Source organism: Lathyrus oleraceus, chromosome 5 (assembly GCF_024323335.1).
Source record: "Lathyrus oleraceus cultivar Zhongwan6 chromosome 5, CAAS_Psat_ZW6_1.0, whole genome shotgun sequence".
Taxonomy (NCBI): Eukaryota; Viridiplantae; Streptophyta; class Magnoliopsida; order Fabales; family Fabaceae; genus Lathyrus; species Lathyrus oleraceus.
The window spans coordinates 403,755,708-403,774,014 of NC_066583.1; positions in this window are offsets into that span (position 1 = coordinate 403,755,708).

Consider the following 18,307-nt stretch of genomic DNA (forward strand, 5'->3'; position numbering starts at 1 on the left):
TTAAATTTTATGCATAGGGTAATCTCTTCATCTTCTCCCCATTTATTTAATTTCAAAATCTCTCCCTCCATTTTAAAACTTTCTTTGTGTGAACTCCTTTTATTCTAAACTTTGACCACTTTAAAAAAAGATAGAATCTTTGGCCTTATGTCATTGCATTTTCAAACTTATTTTCTTAAATCCAACTTGTAAATGAACTTAACTATACTTGACTTAAACTTTCAAAAAAGTCAAAAAAGAACTAACTCATTCAAACCATTTTAGGCCTTTGTGCCTTTCAAATTTAATTTTTTGTTAAAATCAACACACTCATTTTGAAATTTCTAGCAAGAACTACGAGGTTTTGATCCCTCATTCTTATGTTGGTACGTAGGCACAAGACCGAAGGTCTTGTTAAACACAAAAATATAATTAATCAATTCTTTTCTCATCCCCCCGTTCTATTTGTTTGTAAACATCACTTTGTACAAAATACATATGCACACAAAAAGGGCTCCATAGGAGTACCTAAGACACTTTGGGTGCTATCACCTTCCCTCTGTGTAACCAACCCCCTTACCTGTGATCTCTGGTTTTTATTAGTTTTTTATTTGAAAACTTCTTACTATTTGGGTTTTGTTCGTACTTTTTCTCTTTTCCCCTGGAAACAATAAAAGCGCGATGGCGACTCTTATTAATTGATCTCTAGCTTGTCAATAGCTTGATGATCATGAATTTCCCGCTACAGAAATTAAGTGGCGAATCTTCTGGGAGTAGTCTCCATTGGGTTTAGCCTGCTTTTTGTGTGAATATATTTGTGTATATGTGATGTTTGTATATATGTATGTGTGATATTACCTGCTTGTTGTACTTGGTGATCTCTGAGTGGTGAGATAAGTTCTTACTCGAACTTGAGTGCAATTAAGATAGGAGGATGGTATAGTCATGTTCGACTTGTGTGGAGTAGTCCTTAACAAGTTGGCTTGAGATCCATCTGCTCAGTGGAGACTCCTTTGGATTTGGAAATGTCACACAAGTATTTATGGTTAGGCATTACTATTTCTAATTGGGTCTGAGAAGCTGAGGACCTTAGAACACCTAACCCATCTTGGCCTATTTAGGACGTAGTGCGGAAACTGTTCAAGTGTAGACTTGATAACAGTTATTACGCGATACTACACTCAGACGAGTTTCTCTTAAGAATATTATGGGTCGATGAGTCAGTCATCTTAACCTATAATATCCGATAGATGGAATTGAGACTCTGGAAACTTTTTAGAACATGATCTACAGGTTTTCATCCTTAGTTCATTCCTTTGGGATGGTTCTTACCTAGGCTCCATGCTCGTGACTTGCAACAAACCCTTGATTCTTGGTTGATCCAATCAATTCTTGTTAATATTAATGGAACTTGGGTGTTGATAAGGTGTAAACCATAATCCACCAAAATGGATGATTGATCTTGACAATGACTTGATTCATCCCTTGACCTTTGTTTGCCATGTGTGTGATCCCTTATTTGTGATTGTTGCATTCATGCACTTCATGCGCTTCATAACATTCATCACACAAAATTTCAAGGAATTAAGGTATCATTTGCAAATATTTTCAGACCATGGATTGTGGACGAAGGAACACTAAGAAGTACAGTTTCAGATGTCCCGACTTGAAAGAGTTAAGGATGCTAGCATCTTTTGTATTAGATCCCTTAGACTTGAAACAACGTCATATGAAGCTTCTATCCATCTTGTCTGCTGATGTAATTGAAGGATTGTTGAGTGTATTGGTGCAGTTCTATGATCCTCTCTACCATTGTTTCACTTTCCCAGATTTTCAGCTTGTGCCTACCTTGGAGGAGTATTCTCATCTTTTGAGGATACCTGTTTCTAGTAGTGTTCCCTTTAGTGGATTGGAGGAGATTCCCCGGTCTAGTATTATGCTGAGGCTCTTCACTTAAAGAAGTCTGAGATAGAGGCTCATTGGGTGAAGAAAGGAGGGTTATTTGGGTTTCCATTTGTCTTCCTCATCAAGGAAGCTACCACTTTTGCTCAAGCTGGTAGTGTGGATGCTTTTGAAGCTATCTGTGTGTTGCTCATCTATGGATTAGCTTTGTTCCCTAACATTGACGGTTTTGTTGATGTTAACGCCATTAGACTTTTCTTGGTTGGGAATCCTGTGCCTACTTTGTTGGGTGATATGTATTTCTCTTTGCATCTAAGGAATTCTAAGGGTGGTGGAACGATTGTCTGTTGCATTCCTCTTTTGTACAAGTGGTTTATTTTGCACTTGCCTCAGACGCCTGCTTTTGTGGAGAACAAGCAATGTCTAAAGTGGTCTCAGAGACTTATGTCTCTCACTAATGATGATATAGTTTGGTATGATCCGTCCTTAAGCAGCTTAGAGATTATTTATAGTTGTGGTGAATTCTCTAATGTGCCTCTCATTGGTACACAAGGAGGAATTAACTACAACCCTGCTTTGGCTCGTCGTCAACTTGGGTTCCCCTTGAGAGACAAACCTAATAACACTTTGTTAGAAGGTCTTTTCTATCAAGAGGGTAAAGATTCCCAACATTTGAAGTATAAGATTATGCATGCTTGGCATAATGTGTAAAGACAAAGAGTCAGACAACATACGATCGCAAGTTTCGATGATGACAAAAGACCATCATGCACGTCTACAAACAAATGCAACACATTACTCATCATATCCTTTCCTACGCTTATCTAAATCTGTTATAATTTTTAAGAACATATGTGGACAAAGTGTGATCATGACGAAATGCATGAAAATCACAAAACACAGATTTCTGCAGATTTGAAGACTTTGAGTCGACCATAAGGATCAGCTCATAGCTCACGGGTCAGCGCAAAACTCAGCCAAATTGGAGATTGGTCAGCGCATACGTGTTTGAGTCGACCATAAGGGTCGGCGCATAACTCACGGGTTAGTGCATAAAACCCTTGAGTCGACCAGAGGTCGGCGCATGGCATAATGATGCTATCCATGGGTCAGCGCATGAAACCTTGGGTCGACCATAGGGGTCGGCGCATTTCCCACGGGTCAGCGCACGCCGACCTATGGTCGACCGCTCGTGCGTAAACTCAGTTTTCTGAGTACTTTCCACTGTTTGAAAAGCTGTTATTTTTGGTTGGTTTGCCAGTTACTATATATAGAAGTCAAAACACTTTTATCAACTAACATTTTGTCAATTTGAGTTCAAATGTTCAAGGAAACAAGAAAGAGTGAAAAAGGTGTCCAAGACTCATCATCTTCATCTTCAACGTTTCACAACACATCAACTACACACAATCATTTTTGATGTGGTTCGTGATCGATTAAAGGTGATAAGGTTCGAAGTTGTGATCGAAGAATCCGGTTCGGGTTGAAGCTTGTGGCAGGTTCTTTCTTGAATAAAACCGTTAGGGTTTTGTCCTCCAATACCGGTTTGTGTTTGGGGTTTTTTGGACGAATTGCTTCATCAATATTCAGCTGAGCGAAGGTGATTGAGAAGAGGAAGTCTTCATCAGTCTAGTAGCGGATTCGGTGATATTGAAGTGAAGGATTCGGGTTCGATTCGTTGTGTTTGAGATCAGCCGGGCCGAGGGTTTGAAGAACGGAAGATTCTTCAACAAAGGGGCTAGAATCGGAGGTCTAGCAACAACGATCGAAGGTCTTGATTCATCTTGAATCAAGGAACAAGGATAGGAAGCATCATTCAAAACATTGGAAGTTCTGTTGTTTACTTGCTTTGCAATCCTTGTATAAACGGTTAAATTTCACAGGTGATATCTAATTAAATCATCTCAATTCTAAGTTTAGAATTGAGGGCAGACGTACCCCGAAGCGAGGACGGTGGGGGAACTGCCTCATCAAATCTCTGTCTTCTTTAATTTTCTGCATAAGTGTTTTTCAGCTTAAAAATTAAGTGATTTTAGTTTAAGCAATTTTACCAAACATTGATATAAGTTGAGTAAGAGATTAAGACTGTTGTTTGAATCCAAAGTACAATAGTATATTGTACTACATAAATTTGAATTACTTACTCAACTCAAATATCTCTTGGAGTGTTTATGCACACCAAGTGTTTGTTAATTTGCATAAGCCAAAGTTGTCTTAAGTTTGCATCCAGTTTAATTTGGTATTTTGGATCATTGGAACTAGGCTTGCTAGTAAGTGAAATATATCATTGAGTGTGCAAATAGTGTAGTGATTTGTATTTCACTTTATCTCTAATCCATTAGCTTAACGCATATCCGGTTTTCCAATAACGGTTCGTTTTAGACTAAAATTTTCCTCGGCCGCTTCCGCACTTAAAACAAATTTTCAAAACCAATTTTCTTTTAAATTGGCAGCGCCGACTCAAGTTTTTAATTGGGATCTATTCAACCCCCCCTTCTAGATCCGTGCCATAGTCTAACAAGTGGTATCAGGAGCTCCGGTTCACTTCGTGCTTCAAAATACAACCTTGATAGAAAATGGCTAACGAACCTAAAGGGGCTTATAATAGAGCTCCCGTTTTCAATGGTGAAAATTATAGTTATTGGAAAGACTGTATGCGGGTGCACATAAATTCCATAGATAGAAAAATATGGAATGTTATTCTCAATGGTCCAATTTAAATAACCATGACCAATGAGAACAACGAAGTGGTGCCTAAGCCCGAAGCACAATGGACCGATGATGATGAAAAGAAATACAATTATGATTGGAAAGCCAAAAATATCCTAATCTCCTCATTAGGTGTAGATGAATACTATCGTGTATCCCATTGTCCTACTGCTAAGGCTATGTGGGATTCACTACAAATTGCCCATGAGGGGACGAATGATGTTAAATTGGCTAGAATCAATACACTAACACAAGAGTTTGATCTCTTTTTCATGGAGCAAGGGGAAACCATTGCTGACATGCAAAAGAGATTCACTCATCTCATCAATCGATTACATTCACTTGGTAGGCCTGTTTCCAATGATATTGCTACTAATAAGATCTTAAGATGTCTTAACAGGGAATGGCAGCCGAAAGTGACCGCCATCAAAGAGGCAAATGATCTTACCACATTGGACTTGACAACATTGTTTGGTAAACTACAAGAGCACGAACAAGTTCTCTTGAGCCTGGAACAACACGAAAAGAAAGATAAGAAGGACAAAGCAAAGGTGAGTGAAAAGAAATCAATAGCTCTAAAGACTTCCTCCTCAAAGTCTCAAGTAAAAGAGCAAAGTGATTATTCATCGAGCGACGAAGAAGAAGAGGACAAGAGTGAAGATATGGGGTTGTTTGTTAAACGCTACAACCGTTATGTGAGAAAGAACGGCATCCAACATTCCGAGAAGAACTTGGTAAACTTCCGGAAGCAATCTAGGTACTCTAAAAATGATGACTCAAAAGGAAAAATAACTAGAGGGTCGTGCTATAAGTGTGGAAAGCCGGGTCACTACAAACCGGACTGTCCGATGAACAAGAAGACAAAAGAAAAAGAATCATACAAATCACACAAGAAACCATCAAAGCCAAGGAGGGCATACATAGCTTGGGAAAGCGATAGCGACTCCTCCGATGATGAAAGCTCTAGTGATGAAGATGAAAATGCAAACCTATGTCTCTCTGCTCATCAAAAGAACAAAACGAAACAGGTACGACATGCTAAATATGAAAAATCCTCCAGTATGTCTCATCATGAATTGCAAAATGCTTTTGATACTTTACACTGTGAAGCGAAAGAGGCCTTTAAAAGGCTTGCCTCAAATAAGAATTTTTTTTCACATTTGGAACATAAAATTCAACAATCCGAAAGGAAACTTGAGGCACTTAAAGCCTCTATAGTGGAAAGCACAAAAACAAGTTATGAGGACCTTAGAAGTAGAACGATGAACTTTGGGTGTGATACTTGTTACATTTGGCAAGGTGAAGTAAGAAACCTAAAGGTCAAACTTGACAAGGCTCTTGAGCCCAAGATTACTTTTGCTATCGACAAATCAAACTTTCGAAAAAGTATGGTTAATCCATATCAAAAATATAAATATGTTATAAAGGATGAAGATAGCAAAAGCAATCTAAATGTAAATTTCTCTTGTCTCTATTGTTGCAAGAAAGGCCACTCCATTGCTAAATGTAGATTTAGGAGATTTTTAGTTCCTAAAGGCATTTATCAATGGATGCCCAAATGCAACCATTTCGTTCCTCACCATTCAGGACCCAATAAGCCATTGGGTACCTTCTCTTGTTAATTATATTGCCATAGGTACAATGCCTCGAGACTACCGAGAGAAGATGGGTTCTCGACAGTGGATGCTCAAGGCACATGTCAGGAGACATATCTCTCTTCATTGACTTCGTGGCTAAGAAGAAGGGATATTTAACTTATGGCGACAACAACCGTGGAGCAATTCTTGGTAAAGGTAGTGTAGGTAATCCTTCCTCTACTACTATTTTTGATGTTTTGCTTGTCGAAGGTCTTAAACACAATCTACTTAGCATCAGTCAATTATGTGACAAAGGATACAATGTATCGTTTTCAAAAGATTGTTGCAAAATTGTACATAATGATGATAAGAAGAGTATGTTTAATGGCCTACGTGTGAACAATGTCTATATGCTTGACTTAAATGAAGTATCGTTAACAAGTGACAAATGCCTTGTAACAATGAGTGAAGATTCATGGTTATGGCATAGGAGTTTAGCACATGTTAACTTGACTTACTTAACAAAGTAGTCTCAAAAGATCTAGTCCTAGGTCTCCCCAAAATTAAGTTCACCAAGGATCACCTTTGTGATGCTTGTCAAAAGGGGAAGCAAACGAGGATCTCATTTAAATCCAAAAATATTGTTTCAACAACGAGACCTCTCGAGCTTCTTCATATGGATTTATTTGGGCCATCTAGGATTAAAAGTCTAGGAGGAAACTATTACGGTTTCGTAATAGTGGACGACTTTTCTCGATTTTGTTGGACTATTTTCTTAGTAAGTAAGAGCGACACGTTCGCCGCCTTTGAACGATTTGCTAAGCTTTTCCAAAATAAACTAAATACAAACATTGTTGCAATTAGAAGCGATCATGGGGGTGAGTTTGAAAATCACTTATTTGAAGAATATTGCGGTAACCATGGTATTGATCATAACTTCTCCGCTCCACGTACTCCTCAACAAAATGGGGTTGTGGAGCGTAAAAATCGAATTTTGGAAGAATTGGGAAGAACAATGATCAATGAAAGTGGCTTACCGAAATATTTTTGGGCCGACGCCATTAGTACGGCTTATTATGTTCTGAATAGGGTGCTCATTCGCCCCATTCTAAACAAAACACCGTATGAACTTTTAAAAGGGCGAAAGCCAAATGTTTCTCACTTACATGTCTTTGGCTGCAAATGTTTTGTATTGAACAATGGAAAGGAAAACTTAGGGAAATTCGATTCCAAGGCCGACGAAGGTATCTTCCTCGGATACTCTCAATCTAGCAAAGTATATAGAATATACAACAAACGATTACTTGTTGTAGAAGAGTTTGTACATGTCACTTTTGATGAATCCAATCCGAGAAACATCGGAAAGGGTAGTGTTTTTCATGGTGCAGGTACATCTACCGAAGACATACTCAAAGGTGGCGAGCCGGGGATTGATCAACCCGACATAGTCAAAATTGAGGAGGACAAAGATGTACACCATGAGGAAACCGAGGTAGTTCATCCGCCTTCAAACGATGATCTCCCTCAAGCTTGGAAGTCTTCCAAAGACCATCCAATCGACAACATTCTCGGAGATATCTTAAAGGGTGTAACAACTCGATCTAAGCTAAGTAATTTCTGTTATCACTTCGCTTTCGTTTCGCAGATGGAACCTAAAAACCCTAAAGAAGCCCTACTCGATGAACACTGGTTTTTATCAATGCAGAAGGAACTTAATCAGTTCACCAGAAATGAGGTTTGGGACCTTGTCCCTCCTCCGCGAGATCATCGAGTAATCGGCACCCGATGGGTGTTTAGGAACAAGCTGGACGAAAACGGGGTAATAACCCGTAATAAGGCGCGTTTAGTCGCGCAAGGGTATAACCAAGAGGAAGGCAACGACTATGAGGAAACTTATGCGCCGGTTGCCCGACTCGAGGCTATACGCCTTCTCCTTGCTTTCGCCTGTGCGGAAGACTTTAAGCTATTCCAAATGGATGTCAAGAGTGCGTTCCTTAACGGTCACATAAATGAAGAGGTTTATGTCACACAACCTCCGGGTTTCGAATCCCATGAGTATCCTGATCATGTTTATAAACTAAAAAGGGCTTTGTATGGCCTCAAACAAGCTCCTAGAGCTTGGTATGAGAGACTAAGCAAATTCTTACTCGATCAAGAATACTCAAGAGGAAAGGTTGACACAACCCTCTTCATTAAACGTCAAGGAAAGCACTTGATATTAGTGCAAATTTATGTAGATGATATCATATTTGGATCTACTAACATGAATCTTGTGAGAGAGTTTTCTGACCTTATGCAGGGCGAATTCGAGATGAGTATGATGGGGGAGCTCACATACTTTCTCGGTCTGCAAATTAAACAGCTCAAAGAAGGAACTTTCGTGAGCCAGACAAAGTACTGTTTGGACCTTATCAAGAGATTTGACATGGCAAAAGCTAAGGCCATAGACACCCCCATGCCTACTTGTACAAACTTGAACAAAGATGAAGACGGTAAGGAAGTAGATGTAAAACGGTATAGAGGTATGATTGGTTCACTCCTTTATCTTACTGCTTCTCGTCCCGATATTATGTTTAGCGTATGCATGTGCGCAAGATATCAATCATGTCCCAAGGAATCCCATTTAAAACTCGTTAAACGATAACTTCGATACCTATCCGGTACTCCGAAGTATGGACTATGGTATTCCAAAGGTAATGATTGTTCATTGGTAGGCTTCTCCGATTCCGATTTTGCCGGCTGCAAATCGGATAGGAAGAGCACCAGTGGCACTTGTCACTTATTTTCAAACTCTTTGGTCAGTTGGCATAGCAAGAAACAGGTTTCAGTTGCTCTGTCAACCGCCAAAGCGGAATACGTTGCCGCCGGTAGTTGTTGTGCCCAAATCCTATGGATTAAGCAACAACTATTGGATTTTAACCTCAAACTTGAACGTATTCCCATTTTTTGTGACAATACAAGTGCCATTAACCTGACCAAGAATCCTGTGCTACATTCTCGCACCAAACATATCGAAATTCGACACCACTTTCTTCGGGATCATGTAGAGAAATGTGACATTGTATTTGAACATGTTAATACTGAAAATCAACTAGCGGACATTTTCACAAAGCCGCTAGCCACTGAACCTTTCTTTCATATCCGCCGAGAACTTGGCATTCTAGATATTTCGGAATGGGCACTATAATCTGCTGTTTTACCTTATTCCATATAAGACTTTAATCTTGTACTTCTAACAAATCAATGTTGTTGCAAGCACAAGTTTACCGTTCACCAAGTCACTCCGGCATCGAGGTGATACTGTTCCTCTCTTTCTCTCTCTGCAAAGTCTCATGATTAAAATAGTTATACCTCATAATGATGTTGTTTATATATACATGATATCTCTCTTTGGATGTTTATTTCTGTATGCATTGTTATTTATGCATCAAACCTGTCAACGCATGTGCTAAATAGTGAAAAATTGAAATTTGGACTGTATGAGTCGACCGCAGCAGGGCCATGGTCGACGCACGCTTAATAATTTCTGTATTTTCTCAAAAATCAAACAGTATGCGTCGACGCATACAGAGGTATGGTCGACGCATCGCTCAAAAATTTTGTTTTTCTGCAGAAAAATTTAAATCGTTTCATGCATTTCCATTCAAAAATCATCATTAAGTGTGCATTTACATTCCATCACCTTTCAAACTACCCACTACCTTGTAACTTGCATCTACCTAGTGGCTATTGTTCCTTGATCTTCCATCTTCCCAAAACCCTAACCTTTCCTCTATAAATGGGAGAAACCTCTCTCTAGCAGAATCACTCTCAAAACCCTTCACAAACCTTCACTCTATACCCAAACACTTAGCTTCAAACCTGCTCATATGGCTACCACATCACGCAGACCCTCCGGTAAGAGATCCCGAGAATCATCCGCCGCATCTCTCCCCATATCTGCTGTATCACTCGTTCCACCCGCTCGCGTCGAAGCCTTCAACAAAGATATCGGCAAAAGAGGAGTTGTGCAACAACATGCGTTCTACAAACTTACCGCCGAACGCATGCACCTCGCTGAAATCATGGCTCTGCTGTAGCATCAAGGCTTTATCAACTTCTTGGAATGCAACACTAAATACAGTGAAGACTTAGTCCGAGTGTTCTACGCCGGCCTTTATGACAACTTTCGCGGGCACAAGTTTCACTCCAGAATTGGCCCGACAAAGGTATCGCTTAAGTCAAATATCTGGAACCAATATTTTGATATGTCTGTGGATGATGCTGAAAATCCTCTACCTGAGGTAACTGACTCTCACCAAATAGATGGCTACGAGTTTAAGAGTGCATTGAATGACATGCTGAAACGACCATATCCTGATCAGTTTGTGAACAGTGACGCGTACCCACGAACTGTCACTGCCGGCAAGCTGAAAGCCGGAGAACGGATTCTTCAGTGGATTGTCTCACGCATCCTGCAACCAAAGAAGGGCGGTCTCTCCAGAGTCGAACAGGCCGAGGTTCATCTCATTTACATTCTGAAAAATAAGAAGAAAACCAACTGGCCCTACTACATTGCCAGTAGAATGTTCAGTCTACGTGATTCCGGACGAGGAACGACTCTTGCCTACGGATCCTTCATTCAAGAGGTCCTTACTGCAGCCAATGTTAATCATCCGTCTTTCCCGTATACTTCCATCTCATCTGACAAAGAGTTCAGCACAAAAACTATGTCTATGATGGGATATCTTTGGTGCGATGAGCGGAGAATGTATAAGTTTGTTCGAAGAGGAAATGTTCCTGCAGATGATGACAGTGATGAAAGCGAAGAACAAGAAGATGAAGAGGAAAATGAAGAAGAGGAAACCAGACACGCTTTTGATCACAATGGTGGAGATGATAGTCCTCCACCCGTTGACACTCACGACTACTCCGACTCCGCTTGGGCTCAGCAGTCGCATTCAACTGAAGAAGATGTTCCACGCTGGGGTGGCTGGGGTGACTGGCAACATACGGGCTGGTCAACTCAACGTCAATTCTACCGGCCGTATCACCAAGATGATGAAGAATCTCCTCCGTCCCCTCCACAGCAAGCAGACTCTTCAGAACTGTTGGATATGATGCGCAATATGCAGATCGCTCAACAGTCCTTCATGAAAACTCAAGATGAGCGCTATGCTCATATTAACGAGCAACTTCAAGCCCAAAATGAGCGTCTCGACACCTTCTCTACAAGCATGAATGACCGGTATGCAGCCTTTTCGGCATCATTTGAACTTCAGGAACGGTCGATCGACGAGAGTCTCAAGCATCTGAACGGTGTTACCGAATACCTATCATCTCTGGCTGACCCCTACAAAAACCCGGGCATTTGTTATCATCCAGGACACCGCCATTAGGACATAGACATTCACATGCACTTTGTAGTTTGATTGTTATTTTGGATGTATTCAGTTCTCTATTTTACTTGTTCTTAATTAATGACTATTGCTCAGAAATGATATTGGTGTGATATTATTATCTGTTTGTGTTATTTCCTGTGAAATTTCCCTGTTATGTTGAATAATCATTATGTGTCTCTTTTTGATGTTGTCAAAGGGGGAGAAAAGTGTACAAAGCAGGCAGCCAAAAATGCCCACAACTAACAGTCGCTTTCTGCAGATAGCCTTAGATTACAAAAGAAAGGGGGAGTGTGCAAAATGTGTCAATACCGCATGCTGTTTGTCACGTTGATTTATACAGGTTGTCATCATCAAAAAGGGGGAGTATGTAAAGACAAAGAGTCAGACAACATACGATCGTAAGTTTCGATGATGACAAAAGACCATCATGCACGTCTACAAACAAATGCAACACATTACTCATCATATCCTTTCCTACGCTTATCTAAATCTGTTATAATTTTTAAGAACATATGTGGATAAAGTGTGATCATGATGAAATGCATGAAAATCACAAAACACAGATTTCTGCAGATTTGAAGACTTTGAGTCGACCATAAGGGTCAGCTCATAGCTCACGGGTCAGCGCAAAACTCAGCCAAATTGGGGATTGGTCAGCGCATGCGTGTTTGAGTCGACCATAAGGGTCGGCGCATAACTCACGGGTTAGCGCGTAAAACCCTTGAGTCGACCAGAGGTCGGCGCATGGCATAATGATGCTATCCATGGGTCAGCGCATGAAACCTTGGGTCGACCATAGGGGTCGGCGCATTTCCCACGGGTCAGCGCACGCCGACCTATGGTCGACCGCTCGTGCGTAAACTCAGTTTTCTGAGTACTTTCCACTGTTTGAAAAGCTGTTATTTTTGGTTGGTTTGCCAGTTACTATATATAGAAGTCAAAACACTTTTATCAACTAACATTTTATCAATTTGAGTTCAAGTGTTCAAGGAAACAAGAAAGAGTGAAAAAGGTGTCCAAGACTCATCATCTTCATCTTCAACGTTTCACAACATATCAACTACACACAATCATTTTTGATGTGGTTCGTGATCGATTAAAGGTGATAAGGTTCAAAGCTGTGATCGAAGAATCCGGTTCGGGTTGAAGCTTGTGGCAGGTTCTTTCTTGAATAAAACCGTTAGGGTTTTGTCCTCCAATACCGGTTTGTGTTTGGGGTTTTTTGGACAAATTGCTTCATCAATATTCAGCTGAGCGAAGGTGATTGAGAAGAGGAAGTCTTCATCAGTCTAGTAGCGGATTCGGTGATATTGAAGTGAAGGATTCGGGTTCGATTCGTTGTGTTTGAGATCAGCCGGGCCGAGGGTTTGAAGAACGGAAGATTCTTCAACAAAGGGGCTGGAATCGGAGGTCTAGCAACAACGATCGAAGGTCTTGATTCATCTTGAATCAAGGAACAAGGATAGGAAGCATCATTCAACACATTGGAAGTTCTGTTGTTTACTTGCTTTGCAATCCTTGTATAAACGGTTAAATTTCACAGGTGATATCTAATTAAATCATCTCAATTCTAAGTTTAGAATTGAGGGCAGACGTACCCCGAAGCGAGGACGGCGGGGGAACTGCCTCATCAAATCTCTGTCTTCTTTAATTTTCTGCATAAGTGTTTTTCAGCTTAAAAATTAAGTGATTTTAGTTTAAGAAATTTTACCAAACGTTGATATAAGTTGAGTAAGAGATTAAGACTGTTGTTTGAATCCAAAGTACAATAGTTTATTGTACTAGATAAATTTGAATTACTTACTCAACTCAAATATCTCTTGGAGTGTTTATGCACACCAAGTGTTTGTTAATTTGCATAAGCCAAAGTTGTCTTAAGTTTGCATCCAGTTTAATTTGGTATTTTGGATCATTAGAACTAGGCTTGCTAGTAAGTGAAATATATCATTGAGTGTGCAAATAGTGTAATGATTTGTATTTCACTTTATCTCTAATCCATTAGCTTAACGCATATCCGGTTTTCCAATAACGGTTCGTTTTAGACTAAAATTTTCCTCGGCCGCTTCCGCACTTAAAACAAATTTTCAAAACCAATTTTCTTTTAAATTGGCAGCACCGACTCAAGTTTTTAATTGGGATCTATTCAACCCCCCCTTCTAGATCCGTGCCATAGTCTAACATAATGTGCATAGGAAAGGAAGATCTAAGCTTGGTTCGCGCAATTGTGTAACTTTGGAAGCTTACACTCTTTGGGTGAAGAAGAGAGCTTTGGAATTGAAGATGCCTTATTCTTGTGAAAGACCTATGTCTATGGTTGTGGTTGAGCCATTAACTCTCCCTAACCAAGATGTAGAGGAGTTGGAAGACGCGCTCGCCAAGATGAAGCAAGAGAAGGATATGTGGGAAGAGCGTTTCGATGCTTTGAGCAAGAAGCATGAAGAGTTGCTATTGGAGTCTAAGGACAAAGATGCACTGATTGAGCTACTTGAAGATCGAGTGACGAAGAGACAGAGAGAGCCAGAGGTTTCATCTTCTAGCATGCCTCAACCTTCCGTTGCTTGGAAGAAGATTATTGGCCAACTTGTCCTCGAGAAGACTCAGATGAAGGCTTCTTTTGAGACTGAGATTTGTCGCATTCGAAGGAAGTACGCGCCTTCAACTAGATCTTCTGACATCGTTGTTAGGGATCCTTAGGATGACTAGTCTCATTTTCTCTTGTATCTTTTTATTTTGGTTTCTGAAATTGTACTCAGTATAATCCTTCCAATTTATATAAATAAAAAGAGATTTTTGGTCATATCAAAATTATTGCAATTGCCATTTCAATTTTTATATATATTTGCAAATGATATAGTAAGTTCCTTGGAAATAAAATAATCAAGCATTGCATTTCATGCATCATTTGCATAAGCAGGTTTTTGCCATGTGTCTGATTGGTGTTTCTTCTATGCTTTAGCCAAGCTGACTCACCGGTACAACACCAGAGCTAATCATCCTAAGATCATGGAACACCTTGAGCAAGAGAACCGAGACTTGAAAGAGGAGATTGTCCGACTGACTTCCATGATGGAGTCAGTTCTTGTTGCCCAGAGTCAAGCTTCTCCAACGCCTGTAACTCCTCCCGCGAGGACTGTCATTTCTGAAGGGGTTAACTCTACAGTGCCTTCTACCACCGAAGGTTTCGATCCTACTTTTTCTTCCATGCCGACATCTAGCCCGGTCATGTCTGTGCCACCTCCCGTTATGCACACTTTGCCTCGCGTAAAGGACACCATCTATCATTCCGAGCCATCTGAGGGCCTGAATGTCTATGAGAAGATGGACGAAATGAAGGACCAATTTCTTGAGCTGCACAAGGAATTGAAAACACTAAGAGGCAAAGATCTGTTTGGGAAGAGTGTCGCTGAACTGTGCTTAGTGCCCAATGTGAAAATCCCAGTAAAATTCAAAGTGCCTGACTTTGGGAAGTATAAAGGGAACTCATGTCCACTCATTCATCTTGTGATGTATGCCCGCAAGATGTCAACCTAAACAGATAATGATCAACTGCTGATTCACTATTTCCAGGATAGCCTGACAGGTGCTGCACTCCGTTGGTATATGGGGTTAGATAGTGCAAGCATCTGCACTTTCAATGATCTAGGAGAGGCTTTTGTGAAACAGTATAAGCACAACATGGATATGGCGCCGGATAGGGGCCGACTGAGGTCCATGTCGCAGAAAGATAAGGAGACATTCAAGGAGTACGCCCAGCGTTGGAGGGAGTTGGCTGCCCAGATCACTCCTCCTTTGGAGGAGAAAGAGATGACAAAAATCTTCCTGAAAACCCTGAGTTCATTTTATTATGAACGAATGATTGCCAGTGCCCCCAACGATTTTACCGAAATGGTAAATATGGGGATGAGACTTGAAGAAGGGGTCCGTGAATGATGATTGTCGAAAGAGGAGGCGTCAACTAGCAAGAAATATGAGAGTAGTTTCAGCAAGAGGAAGGATAATGAGACCAACGCAATTTCTAGTGGGAGGCAGAAGAGGCCTCAAGTCAAAAGAAATCCACCACCCCGTCAACATCATCACCATCAAGTATCTTCCGTCATTCCATTATTCTCGAATCAGCAAACAACACCAATTCAACAACAACAACAACAATATCAAAATCAATGTCAACAACAACAACCGCAACAACGAACAAACGCCTACAATAACAACAATTCCAACAATCATCACCAGCAACAGAACTTTGAGAGGAAGAAGGTCTCTTTTGACCCGATTCCTATGTCATATGCAGAACTGTATCCATCCCTGGTCCTCAAAAATTTGATTCAACTGAGGAATCCACCGCAGATCCCAGAACCACTTCCTTGGTGGTATAAACCTGAACTTCGATGTGCTTTTCATCAGGGTGCACCTGGGCACGATATTGAGAACTATTATTCGTTGAAGTATGAGGTGCAAAAGCTTATGAAGAGTGGTATGGTGTCCTTTAAGGACCGCGCGCCTAATGTGAAAGCTAACCCTTTACCCGCTCATGGGAACTCTTCTGTGAATACGGTGGATGGTTGTCCCGGCGAATTCAAGGTTTTTGATGTTCGATTTATCCGAAGATCTTTAGTGCAGATGCAAAAAGATATCTGTATGGTGAGTGACTGTGAACATGACCATGATGGTTGTGATGTTTGTAGCGTGAACCCAATAAGGTGTGTTGTGGTGAAAAGGGACATCCATCTTCTGATGGATGAAGGCATGATTCAGATTGTTCAATCCCGTCATATAGATGATAATGTCAATGTCGTAGTGCCCGTTTTCAAGCAACTAGAGCGGTTGGTGATCCAATATGATAGCAGCAATAGTAACCAGAACGTCAGCAATAGATCAGTTTCTCCGTTGGTGATACGATTAGCGGGCCCCGTCCCGTATGCATATGATAAGGTTGTACCGTATCAATACAATGATGCGATGATAGAGAAAGGTCAAGAGGTCCTGTTACCTACGACTAGTTCAGTAGTAAGCATTCCAGATGTTACAAAGGTGACCTGCAGTGGTCGAGTTTTTGGACCGGTGTTCCCGGAAAATAAGGAAGAGTTGATTGATGGTAAGAAGGCGGAGGTACCTAATGTAGAGCCAATTGGCTATTCAAAAGATAAGTCTGGTGAATCCATCAACTTGAAAGCCAATGATGATGATGAGGTACTCCGACTGATCAAAAGGAGCGAATTTAACGTGGTGGAGCAGTTGCTCCAGACTCCCTCAAAGATTTCCATGTTGTCTCTGCTTTTGAATTCTGAAGCGCACAAAGAAGCACTCCAGAGAGTTCTTGAACAGGAATACGTGGATCAAGATGTTAATGTGGATCAGTTTGATCACATTGTGGCTAACATCACTTCATGCAATAATTTGAGCTTTTACGATGAAGAACTCCCTGAGGAGGGAAGAAATCATAATCTGGCTTTGCATATTTCAATGAATTACAAAGAGGATGCTTTGTCAAATGTGCTAGTTGACACCGGGTCGTCACTCAATGTGCTTCCGAAGTCAACATTGTCAAAGATATCATATCAAGGAGATCCCATAAGGTACAGTGGAGTAATTGTCAAAGCCTTTGATGGCTCTCGCAAGACAATCATTGGAGAAGTGGACCTTCCGGTCAAGATAGGTCTGAGTGATTTTCAGATTACTTTCCATGTAATGGATATTCACCCGGCCTACAGCTGTTTGTTAGGAAGGCCATGGATTCATGAAGCAAGAGTTGTTACTTCCACTTTGCATCAGAAGCTCAAATTTGTCAAGAATGGCAAGCTGGTAATTGTTGGAGGTGAGAAAGCGTTGTTGGTTAGCCATCTGTCATCTTTCTCGTATGTGGAAGTTAATGATGAGATTGAAACTCTGTTCTAAGCCTTATCTATTGCTGCTGAGAAGAGAGTTGGGGCACCTATGTCCTCTCTGAAAGATGCGCAGAGAATTGTTGAAGAAGGTCCTGTTGATCAGTGGGGGCGCGTGGTAGAGGTCACCGACAACAAATGAAGAACTAGTTTGGGGTTCCAGAAGGGCTCGTCAACCGTTAGATCTGAAGAGATGCAACTCAGCTTCCGTAGTGGAGGGTTCATTCATGGGAATGAATAACACTTAGCTGCTGTACTAGAAGATACTGAAGAGGAAGACTGCACCAATTTTGTAACGCATGGAGGGACATGCAACAATTGGACTGTCGTTGATATTCCTGTTATTTTGCATCAATCTAAGTAATTGCTTTTACATTTTTAAATCCTTCTCTTATGCCCAAGGGATAAGTGAACATTGTTTGGGCATTTTGAAATTGATCATCAATAAAATTAATTTTATTCATCCACATCTTTGATGTTTGTTTTTAGTTTTTGCTTTATTTTGAAAATGGTAATCACAAAAAACATAAATAAACAATATAATTGTCCATCTGCATGATATTTGGTCACAAATTCATTTCTCTAAAATCAAAATATCAAATCATTATGCAGGGTGGTTTCTAACCCCATTGAATACAATGATCCTTCTCATTCTCCAAATTTTGAATTCCTTGTGTTTGAAGCCGAGGAGGAAAGTGATGTAGAAGTGAGTGAGGAATTGTCTCGTCTTTTGGAGCAAGATGAAAAGATTATTCAGCCATTTGAAGAACAGACTGAGCTTGTCAACTTGGGTTCCGAAGATGATGTGAAGGAAGTCAAGATTGGATCTCGACTGTGTCCGGACACTAAGAAGGGGTTGATTGATCTTCTTCGAGAATAT